This window comes from Gallus gallus, chromosome 4, assembly GCF_016699485.2.
Source record: "Gallus gallus isolate bGalGal1 chromosome 4, bGalGal1.mat.broiler.GRCg7b, whole genome shotgun sequence".
Taxonomy (NCBI): Eukaryota; Metazoa; Chordata; class Aves; order Galliformes; family Phasianidae; genus Gallus; species Gallus gallus.
This window is the reverse complement of record NC_052535.1, coordinates 8,176,471-8,198,055: the sequence shown is the minus strand read 5'-3', so window position 1 is coordinate 8,198,055 and position 21,585 is coordinate 8,176,471. Positions and strand designations below refer to the sequence as shown.

General features: G+C 37.5%; 1 long non-coding RNA gene across 2 annotated transcripts in view; it reads right to left on the bottom strand.

Moving 5' to 3' along the window:
- LOC107052057 overlaps window positions 1-21,585 on the bottom strand; it is a 229,947-nt gene that overhangs the window by 63,229 nt on the left and 145,133 nt on the right. For both annotated transcript variants that reach the window (XR_006939083.1, XR_005859352.2), the window contains exon 3: window positions 8,318-8,428. This is a non-coding gene — a long non-coding RNA (uncharacterized LOC107052057). The remainder of the gene's footprint in view (window positions 1-8,317; window positions 8,429-21,585) is intronic.

Below are 21,585 nucleotides of genomic sequence, written 5' to 3'. Positions count from 1 at the left end.
GCCCAGCTTTTTTTCCAAGTTCAGTCTTCACTCCTCAGGATGACAGCCTTTAAAATATGAATCAGTCTCAGGAAAAGAAAACAAGAATTGAATTTGGCCTAAGTACAAAAAAGTACAAAAGTACTACAAAACTACATCTGCAAAACCATAGCCATTGATCTCTCTTGCTTCTGGGGAAGATCCCAAAGCAGCTCACAGCTGCTCACATGACTGCCCCTGACTCCAGAGCCAATGTACCCTTGATAGCATAAGCCAGCTGGATGCTACTAGGGCCAGCTACCCAAGTGAGCAATGCATGGGATGAGCAGCCATAAAAAACAGTGTGAAAAACACCCCAAAGCAAGATGAATCCCTGGCAAAACCCTGGCCTTGACACAGACACAAACTCCAGCCTTTATCAGTTTACACAGTTAGTATTTTTAATATGGTGGGCTAAATTGTTAAGTGATGACTTCCAACGTCTTTAGATGAACCTGCAGGTGCTCAGAAGTTTTAAAAACACAGCCATGCAGATTAAGGCCCATTTGTTTTTCCTGGCTGCAGCAATTCAGGTGGGAGATCTTAAAGAACTTAAGTATGCTTTTTGCTGCTGGGTTATTGCTGGTTGTTGTGGATATATTGACTAATGGATGGAAGGGGGATACAAGAGTGGTCTATTGTGTTATTAAGAATCGTCAAGCAAGAAATAAAACTCCTTTTAAATGGATACATGCAGAGGTTAAAATACTTCAGCATGGATATAGACACAACTGTATAAATCTTGGAGTGATATTTTTAACTGTGGCTCCTAATTTAGTTTAAATGTAAAATGGCAATAAATAGTTATTTCTGACACACATAATTAATTACCTATTGTTTATAAAATACTATGCAACGCATAGACCTCTAAACTCTGTGAAAAAAATCTTATAGTAATTTTTTGTGATTTATTACATAATATGTATATCTTATTACATGCCATATATTAGCTAATGAAAGAAAAGCTATATGAAAACAACAACTTCCATTCTCAATAACATAACTTGTTCAAGTTTTATCTCTATTTAAAACTGACCTATTTACACACTCCTCTTAAGTCTGCTGATCCTGTAACTGGCATGCAATATTTCAGATCTTTATTATCTCTTGAACTCAACCAGCAGATGTGTAATGTTATGACAAACTGGTAAAGTGCTGACTAAAATCGTGATTTGCTTGAGTCTGAAACATTACACACATACATACACATTTTGAAGGTCACCACAGTATCTGTCATTATCCTTTAAAGCATATTTTACTGCAAACTGGTTCTCTAAAAACAAACTAATCCTGAAAGCCAGAAACAACAGTAGCAGGACTACTGAAAGGAACTGAGAAGAGGGATGGCAACATTTTTGACAATGACAGTATGTATGAGCTACCTGCAAAGCAGTGCAATTTATCTTGATGACTCATCATTAATTTTTTAAAAATACTTTGTCTATTTGTTTTGCTTTTGTTTCTTTTTTTTTTTTTCTTTTTAAAACACCTGTGGTTCTAGCCAGATTTTGGCTTTGAAATGACATATTGCTTTCTAAAAAAGATTTGAGACAAAGAATTTTTGTTCCTACGCTGAATTGTTATTTGTTTCATTAACTCTTGCAGAATTCTAACTTTCCATAATTCCTGAGCACTGAATCTTCCTGCATCACTACTCTGTGGCAAGGACAGAATGGTGATCCTCCCCATCCTTGTGCGCACACTCAGTTGTTAAGCAAGTGAAGAGTTTGATAGAGCTATTCATACATCCAAAACCAAATTTATGTGTAGATTTTTTCACAAATAAATGAATAACTCTACCAGTTAGATAAACTTTCAAAAACATAATTAGTAGATATTTAGTTTGATGAATATCTATGAGTAATATTAATTTGCTATTAGTTATCAAACTTCTGAGATTAAGGATCTCAAAACAAAATAATGACTTAGAAAAAATACATATAAGAAAAAGTCCAGCATGAAGCCCGCTGATAAAAATTACTAAACATTATTTGTTTTCAGTGGCATTTAAGAAAGTACTGATATTCATGTAAGGAAAAAAAATAATATAAAAGGAAAGACTATTAATATTCTGTAGTTTATGGCAGCAGGCCAGAAAGGTGGCTTTTTTAGCACAGAAAATAACCGGGTTGACCAAACATGATTTACTCCTGTTCAGCACCTGCTGCCTTGCCCCAGTCACCAGTCATGTGGCTGAAAAAGTGTCAATGTTTTCTACGTAATCTTCCTCTAATCTTCTCTGACCCAAGGTTAGGTTGACTAGGTCCCTCATTTTCCACATCCTCCTCATTGCCTTCAGGCAAGATGGACATAACAAGTTTCAAATATTAAAATAATTTCTAATGGCAGGAAAGAAAGGTCTGTGCCAGGTGCCACTGAAGGCTGTCAAATATAAACCAGCACAATGGTTGGCAGTGAAGTAAACTTGCTTAAATTGTTGGTTTTTTTTTTCTTTTTTTTTTTTTTTCCCTGAGTTTTTCCGCCTTGACAAAACTGACCTCCCTTTTGCTGGGAATGTCAACAGAAATGTTAAATAAATCAGCATATCAGCTTTCAAATGGTGTAAAAATAAATTAAAACCTGAAAATTTGGACTCAACAAATCTGTATCTCTATATGTGAAACAGAAAGAAGTGGTTCCCATGAGCTATGTCAGAACAAAATAAGAGAATTCACCTGAGGAAAGATAAAGATAATTCCCAGCATGAAGTCTTCAGAACCAGAAACAAGCCTGAGGAAAAAAATGAGAAGCAAGACCGAAGGTACAGTGGCAGGAAACATGAAAACACACTCTGATTAAAGGGAGATTTTAGTTTCTTAAAACAGCAACAACAAAGAACGAAGAAAAAAATAAAAGCAGGATTTATTAGACTTATGAATAAGTTATATCCTCCAATGAGACTTGTGTGTAAAAGTGCTTCTAAAAATACAAGCAGTCTTACTATGCACAGAATAGACTTGTTCAAAAAATGAAATAGTTAATGTGGACAAGCTCTGCAAATATTAGCTAGAAAACATGGTCTGAACAGTAGGGACTCAGTGCACTTGTCTTGAAAATCAGAGTGCATGGTTGAGTACTTTAATACATGTTAAGAAATCAGGAAGGGTACAAATGAATTGAGATTACAGGAGTCTACATCGGAATCTCTCTCTACACTTTACATTTTGGTAAATGCTGCTTTTGAAAACTAGTACTGTTTGGTTCAAATATGAATTACTGATTTTCTGACTGGATGTTTATCACTTCCATCACACAGTACACTTGTTATCTACTACAAATATCATGTTCAAAATCATGCCAGGACCAAATTCAAAGTCCATTTTCTTCTGTCATCAATTCTTTATTATCAGTGAAACTTCCCTTGCACACAAATCAAACTTATTTTCTCTCTCTCGATCAATTTCCGTCCACAATAAAAATCAATTCTCAGTCACTTTGTCCTCCACAGTCAAAGTCAATTCTCCTCATGCTGACACACATATTCAAATATCTCCCTCTGTAACTCAACACTACTTAGTGCGTGCACCATCAGCATCAATTCAACCCACAACCAAGTCTTTCGTGAATTTATTTGGTTTACCTGCTACCCAACAAAATTAACCCCACTCACACTTGCTGAATCAATTTCCTCACCCTGAAATTTGTTTCCCCTCTTTGACTATCCTGTTCTGCCCTCAATTTAACCAAAACACACTTCAACCCTGACTTGTACCCTTCAGAAGCTCTGGTCTCTCCCACTGGCTAGTCCCTTTCAAGTTTTTATTCCAGTTTGCCTTTTCTTATTCCCTGTTCCCAACTGCTCCAAGTCCTGGAATGCACATTCCATTCTCCTCCCTCTTTTCTTTACACTTCTGTCTGGGGTCTCTCATATCGTACTCCTTCCTGATTTGGTCCTCCCTGATGTTCATACATCTGTTCTTCTTCACCGAGGCTTCTTCATCCCTCATTAAAAATCCCTTAGTCTTCCTTGTCCTTAAATTATCTACTCTTGTTTCACAGGGTGCAGATTTTAGCATGTTGATTCCAATATGTGATTGAAACCTGGACTGAGTTCTACTAAAGCATTACTGGCTGCTTCTTGGAAAGTAGGAAGAAAACAATTCAGTCCCTCTTAAACACTAATTTCAGCAGCAGATCCTAAATGCATTATCACGTGAGACTATACAGTTCTGGCAAACAGAGCAAGTTATGCTTCACTTCCAAGGAATTACAGAAGGCCTACTATTGGTAATAATATGGGAAAACATTGTCAGCTTCAGAGACATTTGACTATTCCCTGAGGACCCTTAAACTTTTTTTTTTTTCTTTTTTCCCCTGTTGGAACATGACTGGTACTTAGAAAGAAAATTTCTAACATACATATTATATGTCTGCAAAGAGTCTCTAAGAGTCAGCAAATAATCTCTTTACAGATCACATATTTAATGTTATCAACATACAGTCAGCAAAATCTCATTGTACTATATTTTCATCTTTGAAGAAAATATAGGAGATGTCATAGTGATATATTTTTTGAAATGATTATTACTGACTTGGTGAGCAATTTCATAACTTAACTGGTGACAAAATACAATGAAAAAGGGTACCTCATGGAGTTACATGGAGCTTGATCACATGAAGTTTGAAGTTTATTCATATACAAGAAAGCATTTAATTTAGAACATTAGGATCTGCTTGGTATCCAGGCATCTTTTTACTCTCTCCCACCGCTGATATAGTAGTTTCATCAACTTCAGTGAAATGTAAGTTTAAATGCTTTATTGGATCAAGGAATTAATTTCACCTCTTCCTTTTCTTCTTTTTATTCATCTGTTTTGCTCATGGTGATAACACTATCTTACATAGTGCTCTTTTGAGTTTTGAATTCATAGTTCTTAGAAGCACATCCTGTTTGGTTTAAATTGTCACAGCTCCTTTAGCTATACTCTCTGAACATCTCAGCTGCAATCCTTTCCTCTTACAAATATTTGTGGGATGTCATTTTTTAAAAATGCTTTACAGATGGACTCTGAAGAAAACCCACCCACTCATCAGATGTCTCTCATGGTGTTTTAATACCTTTTTGTGGATTTTCTTTCACTCTTCTCTGATTATGTTTTGAGAATAATTATTTTATATCTCAAGGAAAAGGAAAAGCAAAAACATAAGCCAAATATTCTAAATAATATCTAGGTGGAGTTTTAGCATCATTCAACTTTTGAGTAAGACTTCAGCTGGAGTTCATTAGATATGATGGAAAAGTACATGCAGAAAACAAATGGGATCTATCTTCAAAATTTTGGTGTGTAAGTATTAGATGTCATATCCAGAATATCTAAAATAAGTTATATGTTCTGACTACATTCACTTTGAATTTTATTTTAATGCATAAGCGTGAAAATACAACTGTAGCAACTATAGTGGCCAGACTGTGGTAACGTGTGCAGTGTTTACATGTATGGTGCCTCTGATTTTTTTGAGAATGGCATGGTGATACCTATCAGAGAACTACACCTGTATCTCACTTAAGTCCATTCTGACTTTGATCTTTGTAGCAGAATAAATAAAGGACTTTGTTTAACCTTTATTTTTTTCCCCAAAATAAAACTAACAATAATTTAGGAGAAAGTGATTTTATTCATTATTGAATGCCTTTAGTTATTGTTTTTATTAGCATATTAAAATTTGCAATGCTATTTAAGTGTTATTTTTCTAATTAAACTCACTGCAAAAGAAGAAAAGAAATGGGAAATCATTCAGCAGTGATCCTAGGTAAAAACATCAAAACAAAACAATTATTAGTTGGCATAGAATAAGTCATGGCCGACTGCTTTCCTGGAAACCTAGTGTATGAGGGTTCCATTCCATCCCCTTCAGAAATGTATTAATGCCTATTGTTTTAGCACCAGGTGCACATGTTTGTCTACAAATTATTTTCCTCCTGAAGGCCAAAGAACAAAAGCCAAAACCTTCTAAACTGAAAAATAACCTCATCTGAACTTTCATGCAGGAAATCCAACATTCTTAGCTACTTCATTAAAAAAGAAAAGAAAGAAAGAAAAAGGAAAATTGAAGTCAAAACAAAGGAACTATTTTTACATTTATAGGGAGAGAAAGGACAATATTTATTCAAAAAAAGCTAGAACAGCCTCATTGAAACATTAGGAGAAAAAATGTTTTTTTTTTTCCCTTTCCAGCAAACTAGTATGAGTCTTATAAGCCACACCACCAAAGGGACAGAGAAGTAAGGGACACTCCTTGCTGACAGCAGGTCCATCCAGGAAAACTGCAAAGTGCAGTGTGACACTGCAGCTGCCTGCACCAAAGGGGACATTCTCACTGCACTGAGCTGCCTCACGAAAGCTGACGCAGCCCTGTGTGTTCTCAACCACTATCTTTCACTCATATAATAGCTTGTAGTAAAGTATCTTCTGTGCTGCAACTTCTGAATATGCTACTTCTTTAATTTGAAATGCATCACATCTGGTTACCTATTTTCTTTTTGCGTACCAAGCCTCACATCTTTGATTTCAGTAACATTTTGACTAATTACGGAGCAGTAAGACAAAAATCTGGAGTTTATTTTATCACTCATTCTATTACATCTTGCAGTGTAGTGAGTTGTAATGCTATAGCATAATGGAAAGCACAGCGACAATAGTGGGGTGGCAAAGTCTTTGGCTGCAGTAAATGAGGACAAGCCCAAATGCAACAGCCATAGACGCAGAAACAAAGGAAAAAAGCTGCTCTGCTTCAGAAGGCCTCAAGTACACAGTGATCTCCAGTGAGACCCCCTTGTCTCCACTGCCAACCCTTAAACGAGGTCTGGGAAGGGGTGGATCCTGGCATCACCCCTTTCAGTCACTCAGGTGCATTGGATGCACTGAGCTCCGTGGGTTGGCCCTGCCTTCCCACCAGGTGCTCAATAACTGGTTCAGGCTGTAGCTTAGCATTTCCTCTACGTAAGTACAATCATCATCTTGCATTCAACCCCAGCTAGCACGCTCTCAATTTAAAGTTACACAGTGCTTTGGTTTTGGTTTTGTCATTTTCCTTCTTTTTTCCAAAGATTTGTTTGAAAGTGTGCACAGTTGAAGTGAAGCACCAACGTAAAAAAATAAGAGACTAATCAGACAAAAAAATAATAATAAAAAAGGCTCTAGAAGTGAACCTACTTTAGATTTTACAGAAAACAAAAACAAAAGCCACTTTTCCAGCAATGCAAAATAAAAAAACACCCTTGCAACTCTTTTGTATTAGGTCACAATGATGAGCAACAGATAAAACAGTCTGAAGCAATTCTGGAAGACAACCACAGAAAATCTACAGCAGATCTTCAATCCCTAAGTGTTCAAAGTCAGAAGCTATAGAGAAGTCCACTCAAATACTGCCAATTTTCCACAACTCTGGTTTTCCACCTTGAATTATTTTAAAGAATCCTCTTAGAATATTCAGGTAGGTTTTTGAGATCTTAAACTGATTCACCTAGGAGCAGAAATGAATTTTCTTATGTGACAACAGTACAGCCAACAGCACCATAGCCATGAAGAAGCATGTCAGAATATAACCTAAAAAAGATTTCAGTGAAAGCTTTCATATTCAGACATTTTCAAAGATCTGACACTGCAGCTCCTGCAACAAAAATACTATAAAGAGATGCAATGTGAATTAGATGTACCATCAGAATATGGGAAGGGAGGAACCTACTTGACAGATCAATACAGTCTTGTCTTGTATCATATCTAGTGAGCAAAACTACTCCTTTATAGAGAAAGATTTACTTTAAAAAGCCCATTTCTGTCCTACACAAAGTCCTACTCCTGTGATCCTTTATATTAAGATCACATAGGAAACAACAGCAGCTTAGAATGGGAGATAAATGTATTATGGTTATCACCGGTGATTTCCAGAAACACGGATCAGCAACTTCTCTGCGTTAAACACTTTCTAAAAATCCTCTTCCCAGACGAAAAGCATGGAAATGTGTCAGTGGGTTTAGTATTGAGGTATTTGGTTAGGTTTCAGTGAAACATGGTGCCTGACTCTGTAATGACACAGTTTGAATTGCATCAGAGACAGACAACTAGAGAGTCATTAAAGTTTTAAACCATATGGACAACATTCAGCTCTAAGACTGTGACAGAATAATACAGTGGGATAAAGGAGCAGAAAGACTGGGAGCTAGCAGCCAGGTTTGCTGCTCAGAGAAAATGCAAGCAGCAAGGACTGGGAAAGGGGAACTTCTGGAGAGGCTTTACAAGTAGAATGGTTTCAGCTCCTTTTTTATCCCTTCTGGTTCAGTTTGTCACCAGCCACTCACCAGACAGCACCATCTCTCCCACCAAGAGCAGCTAAGATTGTCCTCCTTCCATGTTGAAGCTCTTTGTCCACAACTCCCATCCGAATCCTCAACAAGTGGTCTTGCATAGCTCTGTGGGTAAAACACATGCATATTTACTCTGCTTGCGCTTTGAATCACCTCTGTGTACAGCAATTTATGATGCAGATGAAAAAAAAAAGGCAATGAATGTCACAGCAAGTGCAAGGAGGCCCACAGTCAGGCAGCCACTCTCTCTAAAATATTCACCACTGGGCCTCCATGAACCTCGTCTAGCAATTAGAAACAATGTCCTTCTTCAGTTTTATATAAAACAGAAAATAACATCCAGAAATGATTATTATCTTCCTAATGAAATGATTTCAGGAAATAAGATGAATGCAAAAAAAGGTAGGCTCAAAAAATGGCTGGTACTCGTGGTTTTGGGAGGTGGAAACCAGTGAGCAGGGGCAAACTGCAGACTGACCCGGAGTGCTCAGCTGAAAGCATGGCACCAAGGCCCCAGCAATGAAGCACGTGGGAGCTGCTGGGAGCAGAGAGGATGCAAATTAATTGCCTGTTTCTTTCAACTTTCCAAATTATTTAGGAACGCTGGGAGGGGAAAACATCAGTGCTGGAGGTGACGGGAACAGCCAAGTGTCTATGAACACCAGTGGGAGTAGAGAGGAGACAGAAGTGCAGCTTTGAGCCTTTAAGGGGAAGGTCGCAGTAGGCCGCTGTCAGGCAGGGCGAGGCACAGGAGAGCACCACCTGCTAACAGCGCCCCCTACTGCCGGGGCGGGGAGCTGCACCACTCCTTGTTCGAAACCGGTCGCCTCAGGTCCACTTGTGCATTAGCTTATGGACAGCCATCATCCCCACAGCAACATGGCGTTAAGGAAAGCAGGTCTCATGGAACAGCATTTAAGAAAATACCTTGCTTCATTCTCAGTGTACCTGTCCTATAGGCTGCCTCCTAGATATTTCACTTAGACTTTTGAAATAACTTCATTTGTTTTCCCAACTAGGGATCGTAACCAGGCTGACAGGCATTATTTTTAGCTGCTCTCAGTATTAAACTTATCTCTCTTAGTATGTGACCTCAGGTATCACTCTGGACTCGATTTTCCTGAGCTCCGAGTGTGGAAATTTCATATTCCATTCAGCTCCTTCTCATGAGAAATGGAAAGAGTATTCATAGAAAGCAGTTGTATTTGGGCTTAACATTGTTAGCATTTCTTCTCATGAGGGATATTAAATAATTTCATGCACAACTGCTCAAAATATTTTTTAAACTTCTGTAAACATAAGATTGCCAAAATCTAACATATGTTATGTGGTATTTAATCCTCAAGAGGAACTGAAGGAACAAAACACTTCTGCTAAAGTAATTAATAAGCACCAATACAGATACCTAGAAGCTGTTCCATCAAAATGAATCATATCCTCCTGTAAGTCACGCCCAACATTTAGCAGCCTAAAAAAGAAAATTCAATACAGAAGAATGCCGGCTGAAACGAGTGCTGAAATCTTATGTATCGAGATCAAATCACCAAAGCTGTGCTACCTTCTGGTGCTCCTGAATCAGGAAAAAACAGGGAAGTTATTTGTAGAAAATTAATTTTGCCTGTTTTGGCACAGCTTATGAACCCTGCGGGGACCAGCGATTAAGGTTAAAGTGTATGCTAATGAATTATTGAAGTAAATTAGAAACCAGGAGAGCTCCCTAACTCCATTACATTTGTAAAGGTCTTTTTAGTTGCCACTTACGGCACTGACAGATAAGTCTTACTTTTTGTTTTACTGCAGGCTATGGTAAACAAGAGTCTCTGCTAAATGAACCTGTTTATAATGCTCTGTAGCTATTACAACGTTACATGTATTTTATCCTATTACTTACAAAAAAAAACCCCAACCTGATAGTGATGTCTGTGGATGAAGTGCAGGTGAAGTGTGAGCCCTCTCTACCAATTTGGACTCCTCAGGTGTAGCAGGACTGTGTCGTTCTGCCAGCTCAGAAGCAAACCTGCTGCCTGGAGTTGTTGGCAGTGCTGCCTGGTGAGGGCTACAGGAATGGCTCCTAGTCTGCGACCCACAAACTCTATGCTACTCCTTGCCCTTCACTGCAGTAGATGGGAATTACTTTACAACAGTTGTGAAGATGCTGTTGGTGTTAGCAAAACTGTCCTCTTGTATATGCAGCAGAACACTTGTTAAAGAAGAGCCTGAATTCAATTTCCCTGTGAGGTTTGAAAATCACATCTGCTAGCTTTGGGACACTGCTCCCTAGCCACAGGGGAACAAGGGAAAAGTACTTTCTGCTCCCTATTTCAGGGTACAGCAGCATAGAGAATATAATTTAAAATTCAATGAACTGGAGAAGGAATAATAGGCAGAGTCTGTATCTTAATCGATGGTGTATTTCATTGGATTCCCATTGCTATTTCTGAAATTGGAACTGCTTACCAGCCTTATGGTGCACTGAATGAATGCTTAAGTACATAAAAAAAAGTCACCATCTGAGGTTGTCTTAGAACTACGGATGTCTCAGGTGTCTCACCAGACTATAAACACTTAAGATTTTTGTTTTTTTTTTCAATAATTCCTGGGTTTTGATTTCTTCTTCTTCTTTTAATAAGAAAGCTTTACACATAATATTAATATGATTAACATACATATTATTTTTAAAAGTTTTCTGCACCTTTATTGTTTATAATTTCAAAATAATTATCACGAGGTTTGAATTTGTTGTTTTTAATTTTAGAATAAATACCTCCATAATTTCCGTAACCAGAAAGTATAATTCCAAATAACTTATTTTTTTATAATCCCTTTGATACTGACATGACAGAGGTACGGATTTTTTAAGATATTAATAAAATACAAGGCCCTAGTAAATACAAAATCCATGTTTCTTCATCTTTACAGTGTAAAAATTCATAAAGAATGGAAACTTCCTAGCTAAAACACTGAATGCCATCAAGTGTCACATGAAAAGCATTATCATTGTTAAATAACATAGCTCTTTTGGTTCAGTGCCACGAGTTGTTTCATTACATTGCCATTATTTAGTTCTGGTTTTGGTACCTTGAACGAGATAGAAGTAACACAGAAATGGGAATTTCTTTTTCCCTTACAGAAACTCAGTAATGAGAAAACCAGCGGAGCTGCAGAACTAGTTGTCATTGCCTTCATAGCTGTAGAAAGACTCTACGGTTTCGCCAAAAATAGGGACACAAATTTACACTAATGATGTAAGAACACTCACTACACAAGTGTGCCCACTGCCATCTCAGCACTGGATCCCCAGGGGTCAGCCGGTGCTCCTCTAGCTGGAGTTTCACTGGTTGCTCCAGGGCACAATTTGGCTCTCTCTAGAGATGGGTATAATTTAATTATTTTTGTTCTTAGTCAGAGAGGCCCAGGAATATCTTCATCACATAGCAAAATAAAGTAGCCATGAAATTTAGGCTCATCAGTCAATGAGGTGTACTTTAACCTAAGCTCCCTATGATTAAGCAGGCTGAGAGTCGACCAAGATTAACTGAATGGAAGAATCTTAACTTATGGAATAATTTAAGAATCAGATTAAAGAAAAGAGGAATGATGCTGAACTCTTGATTTAACACAGCATTTGTAAAACAGGTGCTTCCTCAACAGGTTTGTTTTATTTTATTTTCAACTTCTATGCAGGATGTGGTTCTGCCAACTACGGCTTTGAAGATTTTAGAGACAAAAATACTCTTTTCTATATTAAAAAAGTGTGAGCTGCCTACTCCGCACGCTTCAACTACCCCACAAATTTACCAACACAAGGGACTTTCATGAAGGCTGTAATTAGATTTTCTTATTTTGGAGACAACCTGTCCCGTTCTCCCAGCACCGAGATTTTTGAGATCTGCTGATAGGCTTTGATACGCAATAGAGGCTTTAAACGTAAGAAGATCAGCAGCTTGACAGAAGGAAAGCACCATCCCTGCAGAAGGAATGCTTGAGAGTGCAGGACAGCAGTTTCATTCAACCAGGTAGGGTTTTTTGCTGGCTAGGGAGCCCACGTGGGCTGCTGCCCACTGCAGCTCTGCTGCTGGAGTATGCTGATCCCAGCTCCTGGTTGGAATGAAGGAGAACTGCTGGGCACAAGGGAAACTGGCGCCAGATGTGCTGCTCTGAAAATGTAATGTGTATGTTGGACACGTGTGAGAACCGAGGATTCCTTGTTTTATAGGGTATCTTTCTAGGTTTTCATCACATAGGAATTCTTTCCTTGTAACAGCTGAAGCTGGAACAGTCAAAAATCATGTTCTGAAAGAAACTGCACTGACAGCATCATAGTTTCACAGCCCAGCAATCACTGGCATGGAAACACTCTGTTAACATGGTCCACATATTTGTGTTGAAAATAACAATTATCTGTGGACACACACATCAAGGCAGAGATGCAAAAAATTCCAACTATTTTTCCACATAAATTCAGAATGACAAAATATCATCTACTAACACAGAGCAGAAAAAAGAAAACTAAATCTCATTTTGCTAGGTATTTAAGCTCGGTAACTGTCTAAATGAAAGGGCATTTTCACTCCTTGCTTTTAAGAAACCAAAATTTATAGCAGTATTGTAGGAGTCTTCAAGGTCAAAGGGTATATAGTCTGCTTGCTGCAATATAACCTGACATGATAAATCATGTACAGGCAACCAGCAGTGCTCCTATCATGAATTTGTAGAATGAGAAGAGAAAATTATTTTTACAAAATATTCATTAAATGATATAGCAATTTTCATTTTTTATGCGTTCTATTTTACTGCTTTGTTTTTCCTTCACAATAAACAGTCTTTTTTTAAAAAAAAGCCCTTTCTCTTTCTTATCTCCCCTCCAACAAACATTATGCCACAGAGAAAAGACTGCTAATAGAATAGTTTTAGAGAGAGTAGGTAATGGCTTTCTTTGGGACTATAGCAGTACCATATAAAAAGATTTTTCATGAAGTATGAAAGTAGAAGTGACACATATTCAGCCTTTTTTCATTGTTGTTATAAAAATACACACTCATAACATTCCTAAGGATGATGACAGAAAATCAGAGCTTTCAGAAACACCTTAATCTGCTCCTTCACCTCTATATGAGCTTCACCTCAAGAAAGAAATAATTAGAGGTCTGAGAAAAAAAAAAAAAAAAAGGCTGAATTTGTTTAGTGCTAAATCCTGCAAATATATAAGGATGGCTGAAAGCTATAAAGAACCAACATCTCCATAGTATCAATAACACAGCACCAGAGCGCATGGGAGATATGATTTACAAAATACAGAAGATCCTAATACAAGCCTATGCCATGATCCTATGCCACTGTGGAAGTTGGAGGATATTTAAGTCTCATGTGTGAAATCTTTAGACCTTTGATACAAGCTTTTACGGGCAGTATAGACTAATAGAAGTGCAATAAATAATAATTCAAATGGGAAAAAAATGACAAATCCATCGAATTCCTACAAATAAAACAAGTCAAAGAAGCTAAGGAATCACCCCACACTCAGGCAGGATTGGATGCAGATTAGCAGAGGGAATTCTGTCATTTACAGTACTTACTGGTTTTTAGTCAAACTGCCAGAGTTGACTTACAAGGTACTGTAGAAGAATCACTGTGTTTCTTCTCTCCTTGCAATGGCCCAATAGAGGGGACCTACACAGGCTGACTGCGATCCCTCACTGGATGAAAGAGAGCTTTTTGAAATCAAGAAAAGAGGTGGCTATGGCTTCTCCTAAGGTAACAACACCAGGAAAAGTCCTAAGATCTGGGTGTGAGAATGAATCATGTACTAGCACTTTTTCTTTTTTTTCTCCCACTGTTATTTCAAATTTTCCAGTGACATCATGCCAGCACTTAATACTGCAATATTATACTTCACATTCTTGTTCATTTATAAATCACTACTTTAAATTCCTCTTCATGGTGATCTTGCAGCGGATACGGATTACTTCTATTCATATTATTTGCTCAGTGAAATGAGGGTAGATAGAGCTGGGAAGAGTTATGGAGGTGGGAAGGGGAACAAATCCCAGTAGATTAACCTGATCCATCCCGATTAAACAGGCTTTGCTACAGACTTTATTAGGGGGCTGTCAGTATGGGGAATGGGCTGCCTATTCCTCCTCTGCAAAAGTTTATCTCCATTTGCTTCTTTTATTTCATTTCATGTATGTATTTAAAGATATTTTTTAAATGCACAGAATTTATAAGATGCAAAGCCTAAAGCTAACTGTAGTTGTGATCTGTTGCAAATGCTTGCAGGCAATTGTGAAAACTCTTATCTTCTTTTTGTTGATATTATCTATTAAATTCTGCATAAAACAAAGTAAATGAAATATATCTTTTTTGTTACTGCTTCATGAGAAATCCAAGAAAAACAAGTTAATCATTTTTTCGATGTAAATTATCTACAAAGGGTTGGTTCACTACCTCAGAGTCTGGGATTGAACTCCCTGATTAAAAGAAAGAGACTTACCATCTCTTTCAAGTGCTGTACCATTTTCAGGGAATACACGCTTCTCTGCTTTATGATCTGGATGCAAATTATGACATACCTCTGCAGGTCATACAAGGAATCAATTGATGACAAGACTGTTCCATTATGAAATGGTAGGAACTTGTGAGCACCTGAACATGGGCCTATACAGAACAGAAAATGGACTGCATACAATATCCCATGCCCCAGTTATGATCTGTAAGCCACTTAATGGACCATTTAAATTTCAATAATACTTTAATGGAGGGCTCTTCTGTTATTACACTTCTAAAAATATCAGCACTGTCCATCAAATGTGTTTTTAATTTAGAGGCTTGAAGCTGATAAAAATAGTTTGCTTTACAGATGTGATGACTGTGACTTGAGTGTTTTAGCATTATTATTATTATTATTATTAACTGTTATTATTATAACTTTTCTCTGTTAGGAGACTTAGGCTCAAACCCTTCATTTGCTTGTCAGAAAGAACTAAATTCCATTTCACTGTACGTACTTTATGATAGCCAAGGCCTCCTTACTTGACACTCTTTCATCAAAATTCCAGTGTCAGCCGGTGCCTGTATCTTACAGATCAGTAAGCATTTCATTCACTCAGGACAACTCAGGATATCCACATTGGCCATTCACCGCTTATGAAAAAAAAAACTGTTTAAACGATTCAAAAGTTGGTAATTTAAATAACTATACAAAACAAAGATACTATCAAGCCTAATTCCAGTATTTGTTTCACGACTAAGCTATTTATTACACAAAATCACTGATTCACTTTCAGATAATAACATATAAACATATAAGAAATACTTTGCCATTTGTGTTTTGGATAAGGAAACAAAGATTTCACTAAAGCAGTCCTTACCATTTATTTAAGGAAAGTCAGGAGTGAGGTATTTATGAGCCAACTGTATAGGTTCTGTACCTTATTGCATGTAGCGCTAACTCAGAACACCTGGACCACATCACCATCAGCCTTTCAAGTTGCAACATCAAATGCACTGCTTCTCCATTTGCTGGGCAAACTCTAGCAGGGCATCAGATTATGGATGGTAAAAGCTCTAATTTTTATACAAGAATACCGGTAGTGGTACTTTTTAACTGAGAAAACATTGCAAAAGATTTTATATGAGGAAGCTTGAAAACATTATCCCAGTGAGGGATATATAAATGAAAATGAGATGCTGCTTCTGGCCCAGAAAGTAAGCAACTACCAGCACCATTGGATGCTTGCTTTTTCTGTTCTTTTTAATTCTTTGAAACAAAAAGGCAGCTAGCATTACTTCTATTTCTTTTATTTCCTCAATATTTAAAGTCAAACTCACAGTCACCATACATCTACATGGCAGTCAGTGTGTAATAGATAAATCTACCAGCATTAATGACTAGCCTCAGAAGTTATTCTGAGAGGAAATCTTGCTCATTCTGCACTCATAATTTAATTTAAAATACATCAGATGAAAATTAAACGCAGCTCTCAAACATGCTGTTATTCTTCATCCCACTTTTTTTTTTTCCTCTGGGTGTTATCACATTAATTACAGTAACTGTGGGCTGCCATTTGTAACTGCATGTCTTTTGCATCCGGTGAACTAGAAACAGCTCAGCCCTCTCCATTGTCCCAAACAATGCTTTTACTAAAACCATAGGCTAACACAGCACAGAAGTCTGCAGTAAATGCAGGCTGATGTTCATATAAACAGGCATAATCCTGTCTTCAAAGCTTGGATAATTTGTACAGAACTATGGCTCTGGTAGAACTTACAAATGAAGGCATTTTCACTGTCATGCCCATCCTGACTCATCGTCATTGGCCCAAGAGCCCTGTGCCAGGAGAAAACTGCACTGGGCCCTGCAGAGCCTCAGCTGCTATTCAGATAGTGACCACCTCAACTGGAGTAGAGAAGTCCCAACTTCACTCAGAACTGTATGTGTCCCTTTCTCAGAGGCAGCAGCAACAGCAGTGCTGCTTATAATTTTCTCAGAAGCCAGGACTGGGTGCTTTATTGTTCCCAAAGATCTAATATACAGCAGTAACAGAGTGAATATTTAAGTTCTTTTGAAACAAAACACCTACTTGATACTACTGTTAAATTTCACAGAACTAGTACTGTTGCCATATTTTTTATATTTTGTGTTTGTCACTGGCATGGCATGACTTTCGCCAAATAAATATTATTTAACATATAAACACATGCCCAACATATAACATTAACAAATAAATATAGCTTATTCAAGTAATTCAAAAAATAGCCTTTTAAAAAAATCCTAAGTACTAACTTTTATCAATCAAAATACAGCATAAAAGTAGACCTGGTTGTATCCCTATGGTTCCCCAAGACTGGATAATTTAAGTTTAAAACAAAAAGCTGATTTCATTAAAGGGCAATTGGCTTGGGGACTGGGAACATACTGCTAACACAAGAGCACTTGGCATGACAGAGCCCTCCCAATATCTGATATCCCCACACTGCCTCTCAGCATTTGATGGGGTTGAAATTCTTACTTCTGGATTAGAAGGCCTTGAAAAAACTACAGTGGTGGTGATTATTGCAGGCAAGTTATCAGTATGTTTAAAGCAGCAGTCCATAGAGAAAAATTGTGCAATTGTACCTTTATTGCTAGGCTGTAGAGCTACCACTCCATTGCTGATCTGCCTCTTTTGCACAGACCAAAATGTGTGCTGCTGTGGACACTGAGTTACCCTGCAAGTGCAGACTGGCTAAAGGCAAACTGCTTTCTGCTATATAGTTAATAGCAATGAAGGGAAATCCCATGAATCATTTCTGTTTTAAATCCAAAGGAGAATTACACTGTTAATATAGAGGTTTCCAAACCATGGCTCAGCACTTACAGGTAACAGAAAGGGAGTACAAACTAGCATGACCACATCTACAAAGGGATCTGAGAAATTGCATTCCATTACTTGAAGTAATTAGGGGCAAATCTGGAAACTGCTATCTTCATAGAAATAGAAGCTGCTGTGCAGATTTTCAGCTTCTACGTTTTTGGTTAGTTGTTAACCAAATTAGTCTGCAGCTACCATTTCCAAGAGTAGCCATCTGGTTTACAGAGTGACCACAGTACATGGAAAACATAACCTTGGATTACAAGTACCAAGAGTCTTTGTTCACAATATAATTTCCTAAAGGAAAGAAAAAGCAACAAAATTTGCTGGTCACTGCTGCAAAATTCTATTTTACAAGTTAAACCCATGCCTGTTCACCTGGGAAGAATTTTAATACAGAAGCATTTTAAACATTAACACCTACATAATAGCCTACAGAATGTGCCTAATAAAGGCTGATTTACCACTGTATTTGATTAAACTGTATCTCCATCTGCAGAAGGTAATGGATTCTTAAATTACTACAGATAATTATAGCCCACAAACCTTGCGGAGCAGTCCCTGTGCAATGAATAAGGTGCAGTTCCACCCCACCCCACTGCCTGAGCACCCTGAGCTGTGGAACAAATGTTATCATGGTATCTCCAAGAAGGAATTGAAGCCCCGTGAGTCAGCAAAATCCCACAAGTACCCCCTTCCAAAGCCGTTATCTGAAGCTTAGAAAGGAACTCACACTTGTGCTGACCCCTCTCTAAAGCAAACATCTCTCCTCACTACCACCCCTGAATTCCCTTCCTCCCAAAACAAGACAAACAAAAAAAATATACATCACTGGAGATAGCATTCCAAATCTACACCAAAGCTCATGTTGTGAAAGGTATCATGACAGGGGAAAAATGTTATTCTGTCAATATCTCAGACTTCTATACTACCCACACTCTGCTATCCTCAAGAGTTATTGATTCCCACACCTCACAAAAAATGTTGGATCTCTTCTCCATTAATATCAGGAAAATAAACCATGATTGTTGCTCTTTTCCCCCAGTTTAGTAGAAGTTTCTCTGCTTACACACAGCAGTGCTAGCAACATACAGCTCTGCTACAAATTCAGACCCGACACACCGTACTAAACTCAGCATTTCTCTATTAATGAGGCACAGAAACTGCTTTTTAAACAGAATCAGATTAGTATTCAGATTGTATTTTGATATCACATTTTCCACCTCTAGTTAAAACAAAGAAGGAAGGAAGAGATGTGAAGACTTTTGAATCTCACCCTGCATGCTGTAGTCAGTCTTCTAAAATGGACAAAGTGGGAAAAAAAAGGGCTATGAAATGTTTTCTTCTATGATAATGGGAGAAAGTTGTCCAATTTCCAATTTTGTCGTTGACTTTGCTGATAAGAAATCTGCTGTTAATGAAACCTTTGATGATAATTAATTTAGTAGGAAAAAAAATGATTTACTGTCTTTTAATTTGATGCCAAAATTTACTCTTTTTGCTGGTATTTTATATTAAATACAAAAAGTTTGTTTCCCTTGGAAAGCCCCCAGGCAATAGTTCTAAAGTCTACAGAAAGTAAAGAGAGGAAAAGAAAAAGATTTGGCAGGACACTAATATAAAAAGAAAATTAAGAGACTTATGCCAAAAGATCTTGATAATAAATATCTATCAAATGTTTATTATTTTTAGAAATGCTATGTTAACACATTATGGGAAAGCTTTGTGCGGAATGTAGCAGCACTTACATGGTAACTCCATAGCTGTGACAGCTATACTCAAACTGGTGTATTTGGTTCCCTAGCACTTCTGAAACATACCCCAGTATTGTCCCTGCTCTAAAGAAGCATAGAGACTGGCATTCATCTCACCTAAACCACCCAGACAGATGCATTTCACACTATTCATCTGCAGAAAATGACCTATCCAAAGAGAACTTGGTGCACATCTCCAAACAAACAAAACATATTCCATTTCATGGGGAAATGTACACAGAATGCATTTCTTCCAAGTAATCTGGTCAGTAACTTTTGCTAGCATCAGGATACTTTACAAAAACAACAAAATAAATCCCCAGAAGATCTTGCAAGCAGAGATATAGAGAACACGACAAGTTGGTGTGTTGGAAATATGCTAGTTCAGGACTCAGTAGTTCATGTCAAGCACGTAGAAAAATTGGACTTCCATTTAACCACTTTTTTATATAGTCCTACTATTATTTGACGTTTAACTCTGGAATAGCTTTTTTTTTTTTTTTTTTTTTTTTTTTAAAGCAACAACAAAAACCTTGCAACAGAAAACAAACAACAGCAGAAAAAGTCACACCAGAAAAAGTAGGTCAATAGGAAAGAATACATAACCACACTTTTTAGTTTATTTGTTTTTTTCTCTAGGCCAAGTGTTCCAGTTCTATGACTGAGGAAACCTACATCCAGAACACAAATTATGCAGGTAGCAAAAACCAGATTCTGGCAGTTTTTAGGCACATAATTTCTATGTCCCCTAGCACTGACTGACTGACCGGTGCTTGGAGGCTGGTGATGAGCTCAGTGCCTGAGAAGCAGATGTAATGTCAACGTAATGTGCAGTGCCATGCCCACCACAGGCTGAAGGGGATTCCTGATGCCTGAGTTATGCTGAAGCACTGCTCAGAGGAATCTTGCAGTTCCTTGAGGATCCTCTGAAACCACATTTATTTCCCAAAATTATCCCATTAACTTGGAAAAATTTGCCATTACCTAATAGTTTTCATATAATATGTTTTAATTAATAATTAAAAAAAAAAACCCTGGAAGTTACTGTAACAACTAACACGTTTTTTTCTTTTTTCCTAATGCTCAGGCATCTTAAAGGAGAAACACACTCCTCATAAGTCACATATGCTCTATTATAAACTTTCAATTTTGCTCTAACAGATGGGAAGGCCAAATTACAATAGAATAATTTATATGTGAGATAAACTGCAATTTCTTTTTCAGTCTATGTCCTATTTGCCTTAGTAATTGATGCTAGATCATTTGACAACAAATACCCTCTAGCCTGTACAACTTCCGTATGTAATGCTGTACAGCTGACATTGCTCCTTGTGCTAAGCCATGCTCATAGAGAGAGAATATAAAGAGAGAATATTAAATGAATGACCAGTGAAATATGTTGACCATGAAACACAGCTTGACATACATTTCATTTTCTGAATTATCTTAGACATTTCAGTGTCCTTGGTTTGTGCTTGTGGACTGACCTTGTACCACTTGGTGAAGCCCGATGACTCCCCTCTCTTTGTACTTTCTCAGATAGAGGATGAGTGACTCCCAGTACAACATCACAAAATGTCACTGTGCCATTTTTTCTAATGGCCAAAAGCAGTCACATTTTGCAAGGAAATTAAGAACTGGAACATGGAATGATTTGGTATTTGAGACTTCCTGTATTATTCACAACACTTCCAAGTTGACATCAGATCAGCTTTAGATAATGGTAAAGCATCTGCAATTAACATCCTTTTCTGCAACTACGCATCTTGAGGATATTTAAACAGTTTTCCCCACCAAGCAGAAATTATTCATTTAAAATATGCATCATTTGAATATATCAGTTTTCCCTTTTTAAGGGTTTTTTTCTTTTTCTGTGACAAGTATTCAACATGCCTACCCTCTGAAAATTTGAAGGCAATTCTAACTTTGTGTAAATCTGTCTTAAAACTTAAAACTGCTGCTGACTGTATAATGAACAAGAGCTGATTAATGTCTAATGACACGTAACACAACACGCTACAGAAATGAGCCATGCCACTACAGCACCCCTGGGAAGCTGCATGTGCAAGGCACTGCCATGTCAATGCTGGCTCCATGTACCTCTCTCAAGTACCAAATTAATGTATTTAAAAATAGTAAGAGTTTTCAAGAGCAG